We start from the raw sequence: 13308 nt of genomic DNA on the forward strand, positions 1-13308 counted from the left end.
AATAAGATAACCATCTCACACCAGTTAGAATGGCTATTGTTAAAAAGTCAATTAATAACAGATGCTGGCAAGGTTGTGGAGAAAAGGGAATTCTTATACACTGTTGGTGGGAGTGTAAATTAGTTCAGCCATTATGGAAAATGATTCCTTTCCACAGCAATTCCCTTGTTTTGTGATTCCTCAAAGAGCTAAAAACAGAACTATCATTTGACCAAGCAATCCCATTACTGGGTATATACCCAAAGGAATATAAATTGTTCTAGCATAAAGACACATGCATGCATATGTTCATTGCAGCACTATTCACAATAGCAAAGACATGGAATCAACCTAAATGCCCATCAATGGCAGACTGGATAAAGGAAATGGGTACATATACACCATGGAATACTATGGAGCCATACAAAAGAATGAGACCATGTGCTGTGCAGGAACATGGATGGAGCTGGAGGCCGTTACACTTAGGAAACTAATGCAGGAACAGAAAACCACATACCACGTGTTCTTACTTATAAGTGAGAGCTAAATGATGAGAACACATGGACACAAAGAGGGGAACAACAGACACTGGGTCCTACTGGAGGGTGGAGGCTGGGAGGAGGGAGAAGATCAGAAAAAATAAGTATTAGGTACTAGGCCTTTACTTGGGTGACAAAATAATTTGTACAATAAACCCCTGTGACACGAGTTTACCTATATAACAAACCTGCACTTGTACCCCTGAACCTAAAATATAGGTTAAAAAAATTTTTGAATAAAATTGCCTAGTTTATCCAACAGTTAGAATTGGCATTTGATGAATATTTTGAATAATATGATTTCATTAAAAATAATGGTTTTGTTAATTTTGTACAAAACATAGTTTTGTAGCCTATAAAATGAATTTATAGGTATGAGAGGACTGGCTGCTAATTTTTCTATCTTATAATTGAAGATGAATTGCATTGGTTTATATAGTAGACTGGTGGACATTGTAGAATACGCATGTTAAGGTCAGACAGATCAGAATTACAGTATTTCTAGTTTTAATTCTTGTTTTTAAAATAGCTTTATTGAGATACACACATAACATAAAATTCACCTGTTCAAAGTATAGAATTCAGTAGTTTTCTGTTGTGAATTACTTTCAGTAGTTTTCACAGAGTCATGCGGTAATCACCACTGTCTTATTTTATTTTATTTTATTTTTATTTATTTATTTATTTATTTTGAGATGGAGTCTTGCTCTGTTGCCCAGGTTGGAGTATAGTGGCATGATCTTGGCTAACTGCAACCTCTACCTCCCAGGTTCGAGTGATTCTTCTGCCTTAGCCTCCCAAGTAGGTGGGATTACAGGCACCTACCACCATGCCTGGCTAATTTTGTATTTTTAGTAGAGATGGGGTTTCACCATGTTGGCCCGGGTGGTCTTGAACTCCTGACCTTAAGTGATCCATCTGCCTCAGCCTCCCAAAGTGCTAGGATTACAGGCATGAGCCACAATGCCCAGCCTATTTTTTTTTTTTTTCTTTAGATAGGATCTTACTCTGTTACCCAGGCTGGAGTGCAGTGGCACGATCCAGGCTCCGTGCAACCTCTGCCTCCTGGGTTGAAGTGATTCTCCTGCCTCAGCCTCCCAAGTAGCTGGGATTATAGGCGTGCTCCACCATGCCCGACTAATGTTTGTATTTTTAGTAGAGATGGGGTTTTGTCATGTTGGCCAGGCTGGTCTCTAACTCCTGACCTCAAATGATCCACCCACCTCGGCCTCCCAAAGTGCTGGAATTACAGGTGCTAAGCCCAGCCTAATTTTTTGTATTTTTAGTAGAGATGGGGTTTTGTCATGTTGGCCAGGCTGATTTCAAACTTCTGGCCTCAAGTGATTTGCCTCACTCAGCCTCCAAAAGTGCTGGGATTACAGGTGTGAGCCACCGCACCTGGCCTTAGGTGGTGGTGGTGGTTGTTGTTGTTTTTTTTAACTTGTGCTTTTGGTGTCATATTGCTTAGTGCAAGGCCACAAAGATTTGCTTCTATGTTTTCTTTGAAGAGTTTTAGCTCTTATATTTGGATCTCTTACCCATTTTGAGTTAATTTTTGTATATGGTGTGAGGTAGGTCCAACTTCATTTTTGCGCATGTGAACATCCAACACCATTTGTTGAAAAATGTTCTTTCCTTATGGAATTGTGTTAGTATCCTGGGCTTGAGATACTAAACAGGCAACACCTGGCCTCTTCTGAAACCTGCAGATGTATTTTTCACCCAAGAAAATTTGAATTTTGAGACCCATTCTCTTGGATAACTATGTTGATGAGAAGTGAGTATATATAGACCTCATTTTGGAAGCCCAGTGATCATGTTCTGTACATGACTACAAAAAGTGCAAATGGTAACCAGTTCCCATTTTTCTACCACTTAACAACTTGGAGCTGCTACTTTTTGTTTCCAACAAGATTGTGTTTTACGTTGATGTCCCTCTGCAGGGTACCTTGGGGTTCCTTCATAATACCTGTGTGTTTCTTCAGAATGATGTTGACAATTCTCAGCCTGATTGCTGAGAATTGTTTTCATTCTTGCAGTAGATGTGGCAAAGCTTCAACTGTTATTGTTGAATTGTCTATTTCTCACTTCAGTTCTGTCAGTTTATGCTTAGTGTACTTTGGGGCTCTGTTAGGTGCTCTGGTTTTAATTTTATTGTGCATCAAAATTACGCACAATATGGATTGGATTCTCTGTATGTTAATACTGTTGATAACTAAATAAAACAATGTTTCTGTCTCATGTGCTGTGACCAATAAGTGGAGCTTGTTTTGATATGGATTAGATGCTTAAAAGATTTTCAGTTTCATCAATAGTAGATTGTCATGTCTGGATTACATAAAGAAGCACTTGTCTCTGAGAAGGCTCTTGACTGCAGTGGGGCTGTGGTTCATCATAAGGGCCTGTGTGTATGTGAGTCACAGTGAACTGCAGCACTTTAAACATGGCTGAGATAAAGTACTTAAATAATCACTTTGTCAGTATATTAATTTTTATTGAGATTAAAGGGTAGATGATAGTAATATTTCTTGACTGTCCCTAGAAGAATTTGTGTCAGTAACTATTAATAGCATCTACTTTTTATACAGCCAAGTCATAAACTATATCTGGCTTGACAGGAAGAAGCAAATAGATAAATATCTATTATATTTCATGGATATTCATTCATTCCCTCCCTCCCTCCGTTCCTTCCTTCCTTCAGCTGTAGTGCAGTGACATGATCCCAGCTCACTGCAGCTTCAACCTCTGTGGCTCAAGTGATCTTCCTGCCTTAGCCCCCTAACCCCTCCAGTGGGTGGGACTATAAATGCATGCCACCATACCTGGCTAATTTTTGTATTTTTCGTACAGTCAGGGTTTCACCATGTTGCCCAGGCTGATCTTGAACTCCTGGACTCAAGCAGTCCACCTGCTTTGGCCTCCCAAAGTGCTGGAATTACAGGCGTGAGCCACCATGCCCAGTCAATGAATATTATTTCCTTTTAATCTTCATAGCAATCTTTTGAGGTGGGAGGTAGTGTTCTTACTTTACAAATGAGGGAATTGAAACCCGGAGCCCAGAGATTTATTAATTTGGCTAAGGTCGCTGATAAGTTCTCTTTTCATTCTGTCATTCTTTCAACAAATATGCCAGGCTTTGAAGGTACAGCCATGACCCAGTCAGACACTTGCCCTCATGAAGGGACTTGTCTGGTGGAGCCCTTTTACTGATACTTCTTTGAGCCATATTTCATATAGTAGTGACATATATTTGTAGAATTCTTTATGAAGTATTTCTGCATTGTCATCTAATTTTCTAATCCTTACTGCAGTCCTATGACCCAAATGGGTTAGATATTATCCCCATTTGAAAGTAGGGAAACTGATACTTAGGGTTATTAAGGTCATATAGTTAGTAAATGTCTGAACCAGTACTCAAACCCAGATCATTTGGCTCCAACAATCCTGCACTTTTTCCATTACACCACATTGTCTCATGATTTCACATGAAACTGTAAGCCTAGATCACCAAGAGTGATATCCTGGAAAGAAACCAGTCTAGCGGCACTTAGCAAAGGAGAGCTCAACCAGGGAATGGTATATGGGAAAAGAATAAAATCCAGAGACCCAAAAGCTGTGTCTAGTGTGCTGAAATGGACTTATTGTTAAATAATGGTAGTGAGAAGAAATTTGGAGAGAGACTAAAACATGAAAAATATTAAATGGACTTGGTCTTAACAGCACCTAGACAGGCTTAGGACACAGTAATTGGCAGGGGCTTTTTTTTTCTAGAACAAACACCTGAAACACAGTGAATTTAAGAGGAAGAGGCCCAAATATCAGACTCTGTGCAGAGCTACATGCCGCTGCAAATCAGGGTGTAATCTTAGAGGAGGGGATTGCTTTGTTTTACATTGTTTACTTTGGCTACTTTCATGTATGTTCAGAGATGGCAATCTATCCTATAAAAACATTCGAGTGCTTTTTCTGTGTAAAAGCACTTTTAGGCATTGTGGGAGTGATACCAAGGTAAGTTTGACACCATCATTGCCCATAAGAAGTGTGTAACCTAGTAAGGAGATTTTGCTGCATTCAAATATGCTTGTTCATCCAGAGTCTATTATGTACAAGATCGTGTACCAGGTATTTAGGAGACAAGGGTAGATAAGTTAGAAATTGCTCCTGAGCCTTTGGCTTATACTCTCAGTTGCTTAGAGAGTATTTGCTACCTCCTTCCCTTAATCTAAGTAATTACAAACCTTTTAAAGTAGAAAGCAGGACTTGAAATTCTCTTGGCAAAACAGTAGTCAATTCTGCCATCCTTGTGATTTGGCCACAAACAAAACCTGACAGCCTATGGGTCAGAGCATAGGTGTCATACTAGAAAATATTTGCATCATATTTAACAGCCAAAGGATTAATGCACAGGATATGTAAAGACTCTGACAAATCATTAAGGAAAAATGCAAACATCATAACAGAAAAAAATGGACAAAGAATTTGAACAGGAGGTCATCGAATGGGAAATTCAAAAGGCTAAAAAAGTAAAAATACATGTTCAGTCTTACTTTTTATCAGGAAAATGATGATTCCATAATGAAATATTATTTCTGCCTCTCATTGGCAAAAATAATAGTAATAGCAAACTTAAGTAATAAGAAATCTTTGAGTACTTTCTAAACTGTAGGCAGAACAATCCACAGCAATCCTGTGAGATAGGTACTATTATTATTATTACTGTTTTATTGATAAGGGACTTGAGGCACAAGAGTAGATGTCCAAGGTCAGACATCTCATGCTTATTGAACCCCCATTTGAACTCAGGCAGTCAGTGTCTAGAGCCTGCACTCTTTTTTGTTGTTGCCTAGGCTGGACTCGAACTTCTGGGCTCAAACAGTCCTCCTGCCTCAGCCTCCTGAGTATCTGGGACTACCCGGCATAGTTTAGAGCCTGCACTCTTCATCACCAGAGTAGTGCCCTTGTCTGGGTTGGCTATTATGCTGTGTACCCAGCCTCTACAACAGTGCCTAACAGAAAGAAAACATTTAAATATCTGTTGAATGAATGGATACAGGTAATTAATTTTTAAAACAAAAGCATATTAGGCACATCATTTTGGAGGGTAATTTGTCAGTATCAAAAAAAAAAAAAAAAAGCTACACATGGCCGGGTGCGGTGGCTCATGCCTGTAATCCCAGCACTTTGGGAGGCCGAGGCAAGTGGCTTACCTGAGGTCAGGAGATCAAGACCAGCCTGGCCAACATGGTGAAACCCCGTCTCTACTAAAAATACAAAAATTAGCCGGGCATGGTTGCAGGCGCCTGTAATCCCAGCTACTCAGGAGGTTGAGGCAGGAGAATTGCTTGAACCCGGGGAGAAGGAGGTTGCAGTGAGCCGAGATCGTGCCACTACACTCAAGCCTGGGCAACAAGAGCAAAACTGTCTCAAAAAAAAAAAAAAAAAAAAAAAAAAAGATACACACTAATGACTCAGTAATTCTGCATCTTAATGTCTTAATGTTTATCTTGCGTGCGCGTGCACACGTGTCCAAGGAGGCATATACAAGGGCGTTAATGGGAGCATTCTTGGCAATCGTTGAAAAATAGGGGAGAATGTAAATGCTTATTCGTGCTTTATATAACTGATAAATAACAAGAAAACTAAGATATGGTTATATTTTAGAATTCTATGTGTACAATTAAAACAAAGTAGTTGTAATCCCAGCTTCTCGGGCGGCTGAGGCACGAGAATTGCTTGAACCTGGGAGGCGAAGGTTGCAGTGAGCTGAGATCGTGCCACTGCACTCCAACCTGGGCAACAGAGCCAGACTCCATCTCAAAAACAAACAAAGTAGTTTATCTGGAAAGATATCTAGTATATATTATTGAGTGAGAAAAACAAGTTATAGAGCCTTCTCTACCAAAATAGATTCTAGATGATGAAAGAGTGAAGCAAACAAAAGTAACATGAAAATAGCATAGAAAACATGGGCTAATGTGTTCATAATGTTGGTATAAAAAAGGCTTTTTCTAAGCATGATGTGAAATACAGAAGCCAAAAATGAAGATTGATGAATTTGACTACATAAAATGGAAGACCTTCATATAAAAAAACTCACTCAAACATTAAACTGAAACTAAGATTCTAAACATGATACATATAAGGAATATTTGTAGGCAATTTGCAGGAAGGCCAATAAACATATGAAAGATATAAATAGATGCTTAGCTTTTATTCATAATGAAAAATACAAATTAGAAAATAAAGTTCGATTTACTACCTGTGAGATTGGTAAAAGATTGATTTTATTCAATAATGATTAGAGCATGAAGAAAAAATTCAACAAACAGCATGTTTGGTGGAAAACTTGGCAGTATTTATTAAAATTTAAAATGTGCACTACCTTTCTCTCAAACTTTGCTTTTAGATATTTATTGCACGTTAAAGGGTAAAGATACAGGTACAAGGATATTCATTATATTGTTGATATGCATAAAAACATGGAAGCAATCTAAAGGCTTATTGATAGGGATAAGAGCTAAATTGTAGTATTATATGTCTATTTAATGGAATGCTATTCAGCTGTTTAAAAAGACAGCAAGTCTAGATGTACATGCATAACTTATTTAATACTGCACTGTGTAGTGCTGATTGATTATAAGGCTATGCTAAACAGCATGTATGAATATATTATAATAATATATAACAATAGACATGTATATATTTTTAAAATCCATAGTAGTAACCTGTTAACGTATACCTCTCTCCCTGCTCTGTAGTGCTTACTGCCATCTGTAGTGGGAGTATTAATAAATTCAGATATACTATGGTGTTTATATGTTATTAAACTATATTTTTTTCTTTTCCTTTTTCTCTTTCTCTTTTCTTTGCAAAACAGTGAGCACAGCTTCTAGCTCATGGAAGCATTTTTACACTGAAAATATTTCTAAAGGGTGAAAAGAGGTAAAGGAGGAATGTTGTTTCCTAATAGATACATACCTAGTGGTTAAGAATCTGAGATGTGAAACCAGATTGCCTAGATTCAAATTCTGGCTGTGTCACTGTGTGTGACCTTGTGCAAGTCACTTAAATTCTTTTTGCCTTAAATATTTCTTCATTATCCATACAACAAATATTTGAGTGCTTACTGTATATCCCAGACACTGTTCTGGGTGCCAGCAATACAACAAAGAGCATTAAGAGAAGATCTCTGCCCTCTTGTAGTATACATCTTGGAGGGCCTAATTATACCCACCATTTAGGATTGTAAAGAAGAGTAAAAGTTTAATACCTAAAAAGCACTTGGAAGAGTGTCTGGTACATAGTGGTCAATAAATGTTATTATTCCCTCTCTTCTTTCCTGCAAAATAGACACAGAGTGTTTTTTATTTTTATTTTGGACACAGAGTATTAATGTATTAACTAGTTTATGAAAGTTTTTGATAAATGCAATAGCATTAAAAGATACATGAAGTCTGTTTCAGTATGGTCTTTTTTTTTTTTTTTTCCTCCAAGACAGAGTCTCACTCTGTCGCCCAGGCTGGAGTGTAGTGGCCCAATCTCAGCTCACTGCAACCTCCGCTTCCTGGGTTCAAGCAATTCTCCTGCCTCAGCCTCCCGAGTAGCTGGGACTATAGGTTTGCGGCACCATGTCCAGCTAATTTTTGTATTTTTTAGTAGAGATGGGGTTTCACCATGTTGGCCAGGCTGGTCTCGAACTCCTGACCTTGTGATCCGCCCACCTTAGCCTCCCAAAGTGCTGGGATTACAGGCGTGAGCCACCGTGCCCAGCCAGTATAGTCTTATATTTGTCCACAATCTGGGTGCTCCCATACATTGTTTGTCATTGAGCTCTAACTTGGTAGACTTGTACACTACTGGCCAGTAAATCTTACCATATGCCATGTTACAAAAGCTCTCAAACAGTGAGTGCTCTGTCACATATTTAGAATGTGTTAATGTTGAAGTGAAAATTTTACAGTGGTTCTTTTAAGGAGTCTTGATGGAAATGATAGAGAAGTCAAGAGTGTAAAGATCAACACATTATAAAAATTGGTAAGTTGGCCGGGCTCACGCCTGTAATCCCAACACTTTGGGAGGCCAAGGTGGGTGGATCACTTGAGGCCAGGAGTTCAAGACCATCCTGGCCAACATGGTGAAACTCCCTCTCTACTAAAAATACAAAAAATTAGCCGGGCATGGTGGTGGGTGCCTGTAGTCCCAGCTACTCGGGACGCTGAGGCAGGAGAATCGCTTGAACCCAGGAGGCAGAGGTTGCAGTGAACCAAGATCACACCATTGCACTCTAGCCTGGGCAACAGAGCAAGACCTGGTCTCAGAAAAAATTGGTAAATTGGAGGTCATGATAAACATCAACAAAGCCTAGAAGGATTGGTTATTAATTGTATAGCATTTAATAGGAGAAATTTTTTAGTGGCATTTATTAACTTGTAAATTTATAAAATCTCAGCATTTATTCACATGGATAAAGAATCAGAGAGGGGAAAGAACATGATACTCTTGAGGAATAAGATGTCAGTATAGATGTAGAGAAGTAAGCAAAAAAGAAAGTGACAAAAGTATAAACTGGAGAGGTAGGCAAGTGTTAAAATTGTGCCAGACCTCATAAGGTCTTAGTGAGGAGTCTTGATATTATATTTAATTATATTATCAAGATATATTTAATATCAAACAGCTGAAGAATTTCAGGTAGAAGAAATCACTTGAATAGATCTTTCAAAATATAAGTTTAACAGCTGAATGGAGAGTGGATTGGAGGAGGAGGCAGAAGTAGATATAAGAATATTATTGAAGATAATATTTCAGTAATCCAGATGTGAGATAATAGTAGCTTGGACGAAGATAGTAGTTGTAGACAGAAAAGTAAATTGGTTTTCATTAAATGAGGACATGATTGAATGTTGATTGTGAGCATTATGGGGAGAGGGAGTGATAAAGAATTACTATAGCATGAACAACTGGGTAGATGATATAGAGAATAGAGAAGAAAACATTGATTAGTATGAAAATAGATGTACATGTTGAGATGTGTGTGGGGCATGGAGACATTGAGTAGGCACTTGGATGTATAGCTTTAGAACCCAGAAAAGAGATCACTCTTTTAAATTGGAATTTCTTAACAGATGGTGTTTGAAGCAATCATAGTAGATACAATTCTCTTGGAAAACAGTATAAATTGAGAAAAGAAGAGGACTGAGTACAGAACTCTGAGGAATTTCAACATTTAAGATTGGGTAGAAGAGGAGGAGTCAGGGATGAAGATGAGAGATAGATGTCAAAAAAAATAGAAGAAAGTAAGAATTTGTAGTATCACCCAAGTCATGGAAGAAGAGTTTCATAAAGGAGGAGGATGTGATCTAATGTAATTGAATGTTGCTAAGATGTCAGATGAAATTAGGACCAAAAAGTGTCCATTAGTTTTAACAATATGGAAGTTATCAGTGACTTGAAACAAGAATGGTGGGGAAGCCAGAGAAGAGTGAGAGCATAAGTAGAAGGTGGAGAGGAGGATGCATGGAAAGTAGACAACTCTCTTGAGAAAATATTCCTCTTGAATGTGAAGGGTTCACTGTTTGAAATTTGAGGTATAGTGGAACAACCAGATGGAGAAGTATTTCACATCAGATAGGTGAAGCTGTGGCCTCGGAATTTGAGTGAGAGGTGATGTTTATAGAAATCTGAGTCATTTGAATGGAGGTGGTAAAGACTTTAGAAGAAAAGGGAGCCAAACTGGTAAGAGCACCTACAGGCAGAGATTTTCTTTGGGTTGTCATTAAATAATACTGTAGTGTTTTTTTTTTTTTGTTTTTTTTTTGAGATGGAGTCTCACTCTGTCACCCAGACTGGAGTTCAGTGATGCTGTCTCGGCTCACTACAACCTCTGCCTCCCGGGTTCGAGCGATTCTCCTGCCTCAGCCTCCACAGTAGCTGGGATTACAGGCACCCACCACCACGCTCAGAAAATTTTTGTATTTTTAGTAGATACAGGGTTTCGCTGGTCCTGAACTCCTGAGTTCAGATGATCCACCCTCCTCGATCTCCCTTACAGGCATGGGCTACTGTGCCCAGCCTGTAGTGTTCTTTAATACAAGTAATTTGAGCATGAATTTGTTTCATCTATTATCGTAAGCTTTGACTGAGACAATTCAGGTTATGTTCTTTTCACATCTGATGTGGTTAAAAGTTAGAAACAATGCCCTAAATGCTCGCAAAGAGTTGTCAAGATAGGAGCATACATAGGATCTAATTTTACTGCAAGTGTTAGGCTATATGATTTTGTGAACCTACCAATTTGGCTAGCTTTCCAATTGGTACTTTGTAAGTGAAATATATCACTTGCATTGACTGGATTAGTAGTGACTCATAACGCTGCTTTATATATACACTCTGTCTTTTTTAGTAGACTTTGTTTTTTTAGAGCAACTTCAAGTTCACAGCAAAATTGAGAGGAAAATAGAGATTTCCTGTGTACCTCCTGCCCTCACACATGTATAGCCTCCGCCATTATCAATATCCTCCACAATTGTTTCAGCTTAAGAACCTACATGGATACATCATTATCACCCAAAGATTATTATTTACATTGGGGTTTACTCATTGGTGTTGTATATTTTATGGGTTTAGACATATGTTTAATGTTGTCATTTATCATAATGATATAATACAGAGTGGTTTTAACACCTTAAAAATCTTTTTGCTCTGCCGATTCATTCCTCTCCCCTAGTCTTTGACAATCACGGATCTTTTTTTTTTGAGATGGAATCTCGCTCTGTCACCCAGGCTGGAGTGCAGTGGCCCGATCTCAGCTCACTGCAACCTCCGCTTCCTGGGTTCAAGCAATTCTCCTGCCTCAGCCTCCCGAGTAGCTGGGACTATAGGCGCCGCCACTACGCCCGGCTAACTTTTTGTATTTTTTTTAGTAGAGACGGAGTTGCACCATGTTAGTCAGGATGGTTTTGATCTCCTGACCTCGTGATCCGCCTGCCTCGGCCTCCCAAAGTGCTGAGATTGCAGGCATGAGCCACCGCACCCGGCCAATCATGGATCTTTTTACTATTTCTGTAGTTTCGACTTTTCCAGAATGTCACATACTTGGAATCATACAGTATGTAGCCTTTTGAGATTGGCTTCTTTCACTTAGAAATATGCCTTTAAGGTTCTTCCATATCTTTTTGTGGCTTAATAGCTCATTTCTTTCTAGTGCTGAATCTATTGAATGGATGTACCACAGCTTTTATTTACCTACTATTCACCTACTGAAGGACATCTTAGTTGCTTCTAAGTTTGGCAATTATGAATAAAGCTGCTATAAACATCTATGTGCAGGTTTTTGTGTAGACATGTTTTCAGGTCCTTTGTGTAAATACTGAGGAGCACGATTGCTGGATCATATTGTAAGAGTGTATTTAGCTTTGTAAGAAACAGCCAAACTGTCCTCCAAAGTTGCTCACAACAATGAATGAGAGTCCCTGTTGCACCCACGTCCCCTCTAGCATTTGGTGTTGTCGGTGTTCCTGATTTTGGCCATTCTAATAGGTGTGTGGTGGAATCTCATAGTTGTTTTAATTTGTATTTTCCATATAACATATAATGTGGAGTATCTTATCATAATGCCTGTTTGCCATCTGTGTACCTTCTTTGGTGAAGTGTCTGTACAGGTCTTTGGCCTGTTTTTGGATCCAGTTGTTTGTTTTTTTATTGTTGAGTTTTAAAAGTTCTTTGTACATTTTGGATAATAGACCTTTATCAGATATATCTTTTTCAAGTATGTTCTCCCAGTCTGTGGCTTGTCTTTTCATCCTCTTAACAGTGTCATTTGCAGAGCAGAATTTTTATTTTTTATTTTTTATTTTTTTTAGACAGGCTCTCACTCTGTCACCCAGGCTGGAGTGCAGTGGTGCAATCACAGCTCACTGCAGCCTTGACCTCCCAGGCTCAAACCATTCTTCCACCTCAGTCTCCTGAGTAGCTGGGACTACAGGCACATACTACCATGCCTGGCTAATTTTTATATTTTTTTGTAGAGACAAGGTTTTATCATGTTGCCCGTGCTGGTGTTGAACTCTTGAGCTCAAGCGATCCACCCACTTTGGCCTCCCAAAGTGTTGGGATTACAGATGTAAGCCACTGTGCCTGGCCACAGAGCAGAAATTTTTAATTTTAGTGAAGGTGCAACTTATCAATTCTTGTTTCTGTAGACCATTCCTTTGGTATTGTATCTAAAAATACCAAATACCAAATACTTTGTATTGCCAAATCAAAGGACATCTAGATTTTCGACTGTTGTCTTCTAGCAGTTTAATAGTTTTGTGTTTTATATTTAGTTTTCTGATTCATTTTGAGTTAACTCTTGTGAAAGGTATAGGGGTCTGTGTCTAGATTTATCTTTTTTTGTATGTTGGATGTCTAGTTCCAGTACCATTTGTAAAAATACTCTCTCTGATCCATTGTATTGCTTTTGCTTTTTTGTCAAAGATCAGCTAACTATATTTGTGTGTGTCTATTTCTGGCCTCTCTATTCTGTTTTATAGATTTGTCTGTCACCAGTTTGACGCTGTCTTGATTACAGTATGTCTTGAAGTAGGGTAGTGTTAGGCTTCGAACTTTGTTCTTCTCTGTCAATAATGTGTTGGTTATGCTGGGTCTTTCTCCTCTCCATATAAATTTTAGGATCAGTTTGTCAATGTTTATAAAATAACTTTCTGGGATTTTGATTGGGATTGTGTTGACAATATTAAATCTTTCCGTTCGTGAACATGGAATATCTTCTCATTTATTTAGTTCTTTTAGA

The 13308-nt window shown here is 38.5% G+C and overlaps 1 protein-coding gene across 4 annotated transcripts in view; it reads left to right on the plus strand.

Annotated features, from left to right (window-relative positions):
- The window catches only part of ZFYVE9 (zinc finger FYVE-type containing 9), a 202677-nt gene that overhangs the window by 39097 nt on the left and 150272 nt on the right, over window positions 1-13308 (plus strand). The gene's annotated exons all lie outside the window — the stretch shown is intronic.

The sequence above is a fragment of the Symphalangus syndactylus genome, chromosome 19, assembly GCF_028878055.3.
Source record: "Symphalangus syndactylus isolate Jambi chromosome 19, NHGRI_mSymSyn1-v2.1_pri, whole genome shotgun sequence".
NCBI lineage: Eukaryota > Metazoa > Chordata > Mammalia > Primates > Hylobatidae > Symphalangus > Symphalangus syndactylus.